The 9779-nt window shown below is 42.7% G+C and overlaps 1 protein-coding gene across 3 annotated transcripts in view; it reads left to right on the top strand.

Moving 5' to 3' along the window:
- Positions 1–1347: 1347 nt before the first annotated feature.
- The window catches only part of LOC106567019 (vasopressin V2 receptor), a 55530-nt gene continuing 47098 nt past the window's right edge, over positions 1348–9779 (top strand). The window contains exons 1-2 of one of the 3 annotated variants that reach the window (XM_014135793.2): positions 1348–1814; positions 2572–2609. The gene's annotated coding sequence lies outside the window, so the exon portion shown is untranslated. Of the gene's footprint in view, positions 1815–2568; positions 2610–9779 lie in introns of all 3 variants that reach the window. The other 2 variants (XM_014135792.2, XM_014135794.2) reach the window with 2 other exon arrangements.

Genomic DNA, 9779 nt, shown 5'->3' with positions numbered 1-9779 from the left:
CTACAGATGCGGTGAAGAGGTCAACGAAGCTTGACCCAAACAATGGTAATGCCATGAAAAATTTGCCTACATTTAGGCTAGTGTTTATATGTGTATTTCATACTGTGATGAGGTAAAAATCGCTTGCATGGATGTCAACCCCAATACATGTTCATGTCATCGACACCCAACAAACTGCATTGCAGTTTAAAAAGACTGACTACTACCAGTGATTGCTCTATGCTAGCTATGCTAACCAGTTATATGAACAGGCGTTAGCATTTAGCAGTCACTTCTTCTTAACCTGAAAAATAACAACTTCTAAATGTTATGCAGTGAAAACAGCCAAATTTATCCAAAATCGGACTTTAGTAACCACATTATGGGCCTGTTACAACACATCAATCATAACGGATTTGACGATGACCACTTTGTTAGATCAGATGTTGAATGTGCGCAAATCCGATTCCGGCGTCCTTCTATCCCCCACAGTCTGCGTTCCATGGACCTCTTTACCATATCTTTTGGCTCAGGGCCTTGCTGCTCTGGAATGGTCAGACGGAGAAAGACAACACTCCTGGTAAAACCCTCGTTTGTTTGTTTGCTGGTGGCGGTGACATGAAAACAGAGACAGTGTGCACACACAAACACACAAACGCACGCAACAAAGTATGTTTATAAAAAACACACAATCACACTCAAACACACACTCACTTTCACTCTCTCTTGTATAGTAAAGTCAAATGTATTTAAAATGCATTTAACAAGGGTCACAAAACTTTACATAATTCAAAACAGGCCCCGATGATGACCTACCTACCTCCATGTGTGTTCAGCCAGGTGGGTTGTGAACATGCTGTTGTTGACAAAGCTGACTCAGCCAATAGTTAGTCATAGACGGTGGTATTCATGACCAACAGGCCACTCCAGGAAACCCCATAAAGAGATCACAGGTTTTATATGTCTAGTAACAATGTTGTTAACAAAGGAGGAATTAAGGGATGAGATGGCGTGAAAACAACAGTAAATGCCAATGACTCAGTAATCACATAACAACGACGTAACAACACCTTACACAGTAAAGTACATTTATTCCTATGGTTGGACGTTTCTCCTGTCTATCTCTCTCTCGCTCTTCCCCCATCCCATAACAACAACAGTATAGGCTACATACAGTACAGTCAATCTAGCCTATTACAATGCGGTATATATATATATCTCTCTCTAGCTCTCTCTGAGAGTTCATAGGTATGTATAATAACATTGGCTCCCCTTCCCTCTGGCTGTTAATTCCTCCTCCCGTTCTAGAGGACAGGCTAGTTTGAGCCAAAAGGAAGGGGAAGGGGGAGGAGAGGGAGGGAGGGCGAGGGGGAAGGAGGGATGGTAAGAGCAGACGGAGCTCAAATTCAGTCCTGTCAGTGAGTAGAGGCACTCAGAAATAGCAGAGAAGAGAGAGAGCCCGGAAACGCATGGTGAACTAATGGATTACTCTCTAAGACTCTTGTGAACTACACAGCACCGACATACCATCAACCACACAACCTGGCAAATACAGTACAGACATACAATATTCACACTGATTTCACTTCAGCCTCATACACTCAACAAGCTCTCTACACATTTAGATCACACAGACTTTGAGACAGACAGTTCGAACAGAGGTCTCTTAATCTACATTAGAGTAAACAGACAAACAGATCCTCTGATTCTGACACAAACACAGACACAATGGAAATGCATGGGCTTCAGTGTTGAACTGAAGGACCAAAGATGTGAATTTCGGTGAGGATTCTGACACCTTTGTGAAACATCACTGAAGAGCACCACAAGCAAAAGTGAGTACAGTACTTTACCTTTTAACTCACTTGAGCGTTTGTAGCTATCTTTTACTTTTCCTTGTAACGTTATGACCAAGTAAAACAACACATTTCACAGCACCGATCCGGTGTAAACATATGTATATTTTTTTAATCCTCAGATGTTACAGTAGCTGTGCGTTTGTCTGAGCATGGCAGTTTACAACAATAAATAGTCGGTGAGCGTGTGTGAAGCATGATGACAGGCAAAATGAGACAAGATTATACTAAAAGCTTTGTGATAAACATGCTAGCCTATAGACATTCAGATGCAGAAAGTCAACAAAATTCTGCTATATGTACCTAGCCTATATGTCAACACTCTTGCCACACTTATCTCAGTTAGTTCAATAAAGGTGAAATAAATAAAAAAATCTTTGTATAACTGACCAATCCCAGGTCAGTAGCTGTGTATGTAAGGATTCTTATGGGAGCTCCTGGTCCTGGGAATTGCCACTGCGTTTAGACCAGACAATCATCAGTCTAATACATTTTTATGGAAAATAATGAGTCTCTCTCCTTTCCTGAGAAGACCAGAAAGGCCTGCACGCTATATGCTCCGTATTTCACCTTTAATGACAATATTTGACTAATGAAGAACGTTTTAAACGTTTGCATTAAAGGTGGTATAAAGAGCATTTAGCGTGTGGACCTTTCTGTACTTTTCATAAAGTTTTTGTAGGCTGTGGTTATGACTACAACCATTTCTCTCTCCTTCCTTCCCCTGCTGTAGCAGGACACGCATGAAGAGGTTGACTATGCACTGACAAAGAGGTGAGAGCCGAGACTGAGACAGGGAGAGAAGATTTATACTCACCTTGGTTTGTTCTTCTCTTCTGGTGTGTTCGTGCCTAGCCTACATTCTGTCACACTGACCAAAACTCTTTTGATGCTAATTAATAGCTGTATGAACCCAGATCATTATTCAAATATACACTCATAAAGTATCAATTGTACACAGACAAAATCAAAAACTGAGGCCGACTCCATTTAGTCGACTGGTCGATTGTTTGGTCAATAGGCTGTTTGTCGACCGAGATTTCTTTAGTCGAGCAGTTGCAAATTATTTAAAAAAAATGTATCATGCTCAAGTCACATGTCTGATTCGTGCCTGTGTCTGTGGACTAATCCATTACGGAAGCCATGTGGATGGCACAGTCCATCACCCTAAGACGTGCTACTGAAATTGTAATTGGTTATATCATGTAAGAATAATGGTGCAACACTAATAAATATAATATTATTTTATAACAAATGTGCTACCTCCAGCGCTGTCTATAGTTCTTAAACATAATCGTCAGTGAACCGTTGAATTGGTGCCTTTCCCTATATGTTGCTATGTGCATAATAGCGAAGTTAACCAGCATATTAGTGTTGAGAACAATGCAGCGGAGGCGGCAGCGGAGTGAGGAGACGAGGAAACAGCTCTTGCCTTAATTGTCTAAGAAGATTGAGTAGAGAGGAAACCCCAACTTAATTAGGTCTATAATCAATAGCCTAACTGTTAAACATGCCTGGATTTATAAATCATCCATATATAATCTACAGAAATAAGACAGATCCTGCCTCTGTTGCATGGTCGTGTTTGTGTTTAGCCTGCTGAATCCGGTGAGCACCAAGCCTCACGCAACCGTAAAATGTTGGATAAAGCCATTTCGCAAATTCGTCTCTTTTTCATCTTTGCAATGCTGTGATAAAGGCTTTACAATTGTTTTTCGTTAGAACAGACTGACTGATATTATTTATAATTTATTTAGTGTTTACACTGTTCTAAACGGGCAGAAAAAAATGATATTGTAATCTAACAGCACCTGTTTGTCACACGCAATATGCACGCAGCTCTCCCTCCTATACCCTCATTTTTCTTGATCTCCTTCTTCTTATTGTTATTATTACAATTATTACTTTGATCATCATTATAATAAGTAATGTCATAATCATTAGTAGGTTTCTTACAGTAGTAGCCTTGTATAACCACCATCGAGCTGCAGTCCTAAGAGTGCGTCCGGTTTAATCTTAATACCGTAATTTACCTATATTTCAATATTTAGGCTACTGTATCAATCAATCACTTATTTGTTCATGTCATCACACAGCATACAAGTCATTCATTCTTTGAAATGCAATCAAGCATTTAAGTTTTAAAATGAAATAACAAACGAAGCTTTGGATAAGTAGCTCCGTACAAACAATAAACCGCAATTCATGAATGCATGTAACTGTTTTAAGTCTTTGCTGTAATAAAGGATTTATATATATTTTTTCTCCTTATAACAGACTCTCTGATACACTTCTAATTAATTTTGTCTTGTTTACACTGTTCCAAATGGTCAGAAAAAAGTATAATATTGTAATCCAACAGCAGTTGTTTGGCACACAATACTCACTCAGCACTTCCTCCTATACCCTCCTTTTCTTGAGCTCCAGTAATTTCCACAACTAAGTCCAAATGTCTTCCACACATCTGACTTCCACATTCCCTCCTGAAAAACCAGTAAACATTCACCTGTTTAAAAAAAAAACAAATTCACGTCCTCCGGTTCCATTTTGCTGTCAAGTGTTATAACCAATTTATAGATGTCATTATGATAGGCTATAGGTCAAGCCCTAATGGTCAGGCCCTATTGGTCACGTGCATTGTATTTATGTTGACGATCATCCTTATGAATGGTTGTTTATTATTAAAGAGATTCTCCGGTACTTTTGTATACAAAAGGTGGTCCCCGAAAATTGCTTAATATGTCACATTATGTGCATACAGTGCCTTTGGAAAGTATTCAGACCCCTTGACATTTTCCACATTTTGTTAGGTTATAGCCTTATTCTAAAATTGATGCGATTGTTTTTTTTTCTCATCAATCTACACACAATAAGGACAAAGCAAAAATAGTTTGTATTTTTGGTTGCTAATTTATATAAAATAAATATCACATTTATATAAGTATTCAGACCCTTTACTCAGAACTTAGTTGAAGCACCTTTGGCATTAATTACAGCCTTGAGACTTCTTGGGTATGATGCTAAAAGCTTGGCGCACCTGTATTTGGGGAGTTTCTCCCATTCTTCTCTGCAGATCCTCTCAAGCTCTGTCAGGTTGGATAGGGAGCGTTGCTGCACAGCTATTTTCAGGTCTCTCCAGAGATGTTCGATCGGGTTTGACTGGATAGGCCACTCAAGGTCATTCAGAGACTTGTCCCGAAGTCACTCCTGCGTTATCTTGGCTGTGTGCTTAGGGTCGTTGTCCTGTTGGAAGGTGAACCTTCACCCCAGTCTGGGGTCCTGATCGCTCTGAAACAGGCTTTCATCAAGGATCTCTCTCTACTTTGCTACGTTCATCTTTGCCTCAATCCTGACAAGTCTCCTAGTCCCTGCCGCTGAAAAACACCCCCACAGCATGATACTGCCACCACCATGCTTCACCATAGGGATGGTGCCAGGTTTCCTCCAGGCGTAACGCTTGGCATTCAGTCCAAAGAGTTCAATCTTGGTTCCATCAAACCAAATAATCTTGTTTCTCATGGTCTGAGAGTCTTTAGGTGCCTTTTGGCAAACTCCCTTCGGGCTGTCATGTGCCTTTTACAGGAGTGGTTTCCGTCTGGCCACTCTACAATGAAGGCCTGATTGGTGGAGTGCTGCAGAGATTGCTGTCCTTCTGGAAGGTTCTCCCATCTCCACAGAGGAACTCTAGAGCTCTGTCAGACCATCAGATCTTGGTCACCCCCCAAGACCAAGGCCTTCTCCCCCGATTGCTCAGTTTGACCAGGCGGCCAGCTCTAGGAAGTGTCTTGGTGGTTACAAACTTCTTCCATTTAAGAATGATGGAGGCCACTGTGTTCTTGGGGACCTTCAACGCTGCAGAAATGTTTTGGTACCCTTCCCCAGATCTGTGCCTCGACACAATTCTGTCTCGGAGCTCTACAGACAATACCTTCGCCCTCATGGCATGGTTTTTTCTCTGACATGCACTGTCAACTGTGGGACCTTATATAGACCCTTCCAAATCATGTCCAGTCAATTGAATTTACCACAGGTGAACTCCAATCATGTTCTAGAAAAATCTCAAGATGATCAATGGAAACAGGATGCACCTGAGCTCAATTTTGAGTCTCATAGCAAAGGGTCTGAATACTTATGTAAATAAGGTATTTATTTCGTTGTTATACATTTGTAAAAATGTCTAAAAATCTGTTTTCACTTTGTCATTATGGGGTATCCTGCATAGATTGATTAGATTTTGTATTTATTTAATCCATTTTAGAATAAGGCTGTAACAAAATTTGGAAAAAGTCAAGGTGTCTGAATACTTTCCGAATGAAATATGGGTGTCTGTGGATCCGGAGACACAGAGAACCAAAAATTCATGGCAACAACACTATAGAAACGAAGACAGTGAAAAATCATTGTTTAGTCCCTTTGAATCCACAGTGTTCCTCCTGGTGAAATTTGGACGTGCTCTATGTTTACAAAGCACCTTCCTCCCTGTGCTTTGTAGCCATAGAACAAACGTTGTGCTATAAATTGCCTTTTACCTAGAAACATACAATATTATTATTACAATTTTGTTTTATATTGTTGTGTCTCAATGGCCCACTTGGCTATAAATAGGAGCCTGTAAGTGCAATGGTCAGGTCACTCTGAGGAAGATGTCAGCTTGACATCGAAATGTCAGTCACCTGTTTGCATCCTGTACTGGATTAAAGTGAGCAAAAATACATAAATTTCTGCCTTTTTTTGTTATGTGCTCCAACTCCTTTTTACCTCAAATTAGTTTTTCTTGGTAAGCCATTATCATGATTTTTGTCATTGTTGTTGAGTACCCCTCCTTTCCTTTGTTTGCTGAAGCGCAAAGGCCAACCTGAACTGACACCGTTAAATTATTTAACAATTTAAACAATTTTTGGGATGTGAACAGTTTGTGAAACTTTTTTGCCATTGCACTCATAAGCTTCCATGAATTTGAAACAAAAGCTTGACCTTGGCTGGGAATCAGACTCCAGAGCCCTTTATAAGCTCTTTGCAGAATGTTACTTTTGTCACGCCCCGACCTGAGAGAGATGTTTTATTTCTCCATTTTGTTAGGTCAGGGTGTGGGGTGGGCATTCTATGTGTTATATTTCTATGTTGTTTTTTTCCTTTGATTGGCCTAGTATGGTTTCCAATCAAAGGCAGCTGTCTATCGTTGTCTCTGATTGGGAATCATACTTAGGCAGCCCTTTTCCCTCCTTCAGCGTGGGATCTTGTTTTTGTACAGCTCAGTAAGCCTGCAGAATGTGACGTTCGTTTTTCATTATTTTGATTTAGTGTTCTGAGTAAAATAAAATAGAAATATGAACACTTACCACGCTGCACCTTGGTCTTCTCCTTACGACGATCATCACAGAAGATCCCAACACATTATGACCAAGCAGCGTGGTATGGACCAGTGGACGTTTGAGGAGATTAGGAGGAGTATATCCTGGACTTTGGAAGGAATAGTGGCAGGAGACAAGAGCCTGCCAGGGAAGCAGGCGGAAGCAGCGAAGGAGGGACAGCTACGAAGTCAGGAAGGAAGGCCACAGAAACCCCCCCAAAAAAAAATTGGGGGGGGCACATGGAGCAGTCGACGGAGCCGAGGAGGGAACCAGAGCCAATCCAGGAGAAAATAGATATGGGAGAGTTGTTGAGTTGGTTTAGGATGCAGTCTGGCACCACCTGTGCCAGCCCCTCACATCAGGCCTCCGGCGACAGTTCCCAGTCCAGAGCTTCCGGCGACAGTTCCCAGTCCAGAGCCTCCAGCAACATTCCCCAGTCCGGTGAGACCTGTTCCGGCTCCACGTAAGAAGCCTCCAGTGATGATCCATGGTCCAAAGCCTCCAGTGATGATCCATGGCACGAAGCCTCCAGTGATGATCCATGACACGAAGCCTCCAGTGATAATCGATGGCCCGGAGCCTCCAGTGATAACCCATGGCAAGAAGCCTGTAGGGAAGATCCATGGCCCGGAGCCTGTAGGGATGATCCATGGCACAAAGCCTCCAGTGGTGATCCATGGCGCGGAGCCTGCAGTGATGATCCACGGCATGGAGCCTGCAGCGACGGCCCACGGTCCGGAACCTCCAGCGACGGCCCACAGTCCGGAACCTCCAGCGACGGCCCACAGTCCGGAACCTCCAGCGACGGCCCACAGTCCGGAACCTCCAGCGACGGCCCACAGTCCGGAACCTCCAGCGACGGCCCACAGTCCGGAACCTCCTGAGACGGCCCACATTCCGGAACCTCCAGAGACGGCCCACATTCCGGAACCTCCAGAGACGGCCCCCAGTCCGGAACCTTCAGCGACGTTCCCCAGTCCGGAACCTTCAGCGACGTTCCCCAGTCCGGAACCTTCAGCGACGTTCCCCAGTCCGGAACCTCCAGCGACGTTCCCCAGTCCGGAACCTCCAGCGGCGTTCCGCAGCCCGGAGCCTCCAGCGGCGTTCCGCAGCCCGGAGCCTCCAGCGGCGGCCCGCAGCCCGGAGCCTCCAGCGGCGGCCCGCAGCCCGGAGCCTCCAGCGGCGGCCCGCAGCCCGGAGCCTCCAGCGGCGGCCCGCAGCCCGGAGCCTCCAGCGGCGGCCCGCAGCCCGGAGCCTCCAGCGGCGGCCCGCAGTCCGGAGCCTCCGACGACGATCCACAGTCCAGTGGCACAAAAGCAGAGGGATCAGTGGGCGGTAACATAGCATCCAAACACACCATATTTCAGCTTGCACAAACCCTGTGATATCAACAGGGGTGTAAACTAAAGTACCAGTACTTAAAGATGGACGCCAGGATCTTAAGCATAACGATATCATACGAATTGAACACAAAAACAACAAAAAAAGTTTGTTTTGCAGGACGTAACATATCATACAAAAGGGATGACATAGTACACAAAAAACGGGATCCCTTTTGGCTCATGAGCACCAATTTTAAAACAACTGGCTGAAATAATACAAAAGTTTGATAGTAAAAATACTTTAAAGTACTAATTAAGTGGGGTCTTTTGTACCTTACTTTATTACTTTTACTTTTACTCCACTACAGTTCTAAAGAAAATAATGTCATTTTTACTTAATACATTTTCCCAAAAGTACTCATTACATTTTGAATGCTTAGCACGACAGGGAAATGGTCCAATTCACACCCTTATCAAGAGAACATCCCTGGTCGTCCCTACTGCCTCTGACCTGGCGGAATCACTAAACAGATGCTTTGTTTGTAAATTATGTTTGAGTGTTGGAGGCTATCCATAAAAATGTTTTTTGTATTGTGCCATCTGGTTTGCTTAATATAAGGAATGTGAAATTATTTCTACGTTTACTTCAGTAATTTTCTATTAAGGTATCTTGAATTTTTTACTCAAGTATGACAATTGGGTACTTTTTCCACCACTGGCTATCAGTACATTATAATTAAAGTAGGTACCCCTCAATATACACTTCATTATAAATAGACAAATCCTGTATAACACCTAGTAATAACATTGTACTTATGCAGATATTACATGTACTCTGTGGTGTACTAGTATATTTATTCTCCCACTTGGATCTCGCATCCACAAGGTTTAAATTGAGGGCCAGGTTGTCAAAATGGGTAATGTACTGTAAAGGTACACATTAGTTACAAGTAAGTACCCCTCGAGATACGCAGGTTTTAGCTAGTTAAAATGAAGTGTAACAACTAGTAATTACATTGTACTTAGGCAAACATTACATGTGCTTTGAAATAGTGTCTTATTCCTTATCTGGGATGACACTTGTATTAGATCGGTTTTCGTCAGCTCAACCAAGTTAACCCTTTATTTTGGGGGCAAGTGCTAGCAACAATGCTGACTGTAGATATATTTTGAACAGTGCACATTCATGGTTTAGTATTTAGAGTTTATTGAGCATAGGCGATGATCTCTCAGACACGCAGTGCATCCACATGGGATCCAAACCTTTGTCA

Source organism: Salmo salar, chromosome ssa13 (assembly GCF_905237065.1).
Source record: "Salmo salar chromosome ssa13, Ssal_v3.1, whole genome shotgun sequence".
NCBI classification, from domain to species: domain Eukaryota; kingdom Metazoa; phylum Chordata; class Actinopteri; order Salmoniformes; family Salmonidae; genus Salmo; species Salmo salar.
The sequence above is the reverse complement of the archived record's forward strand: the minus strand, read 5'-3'. Positions and strand labels throughout refer to the sequence as shown.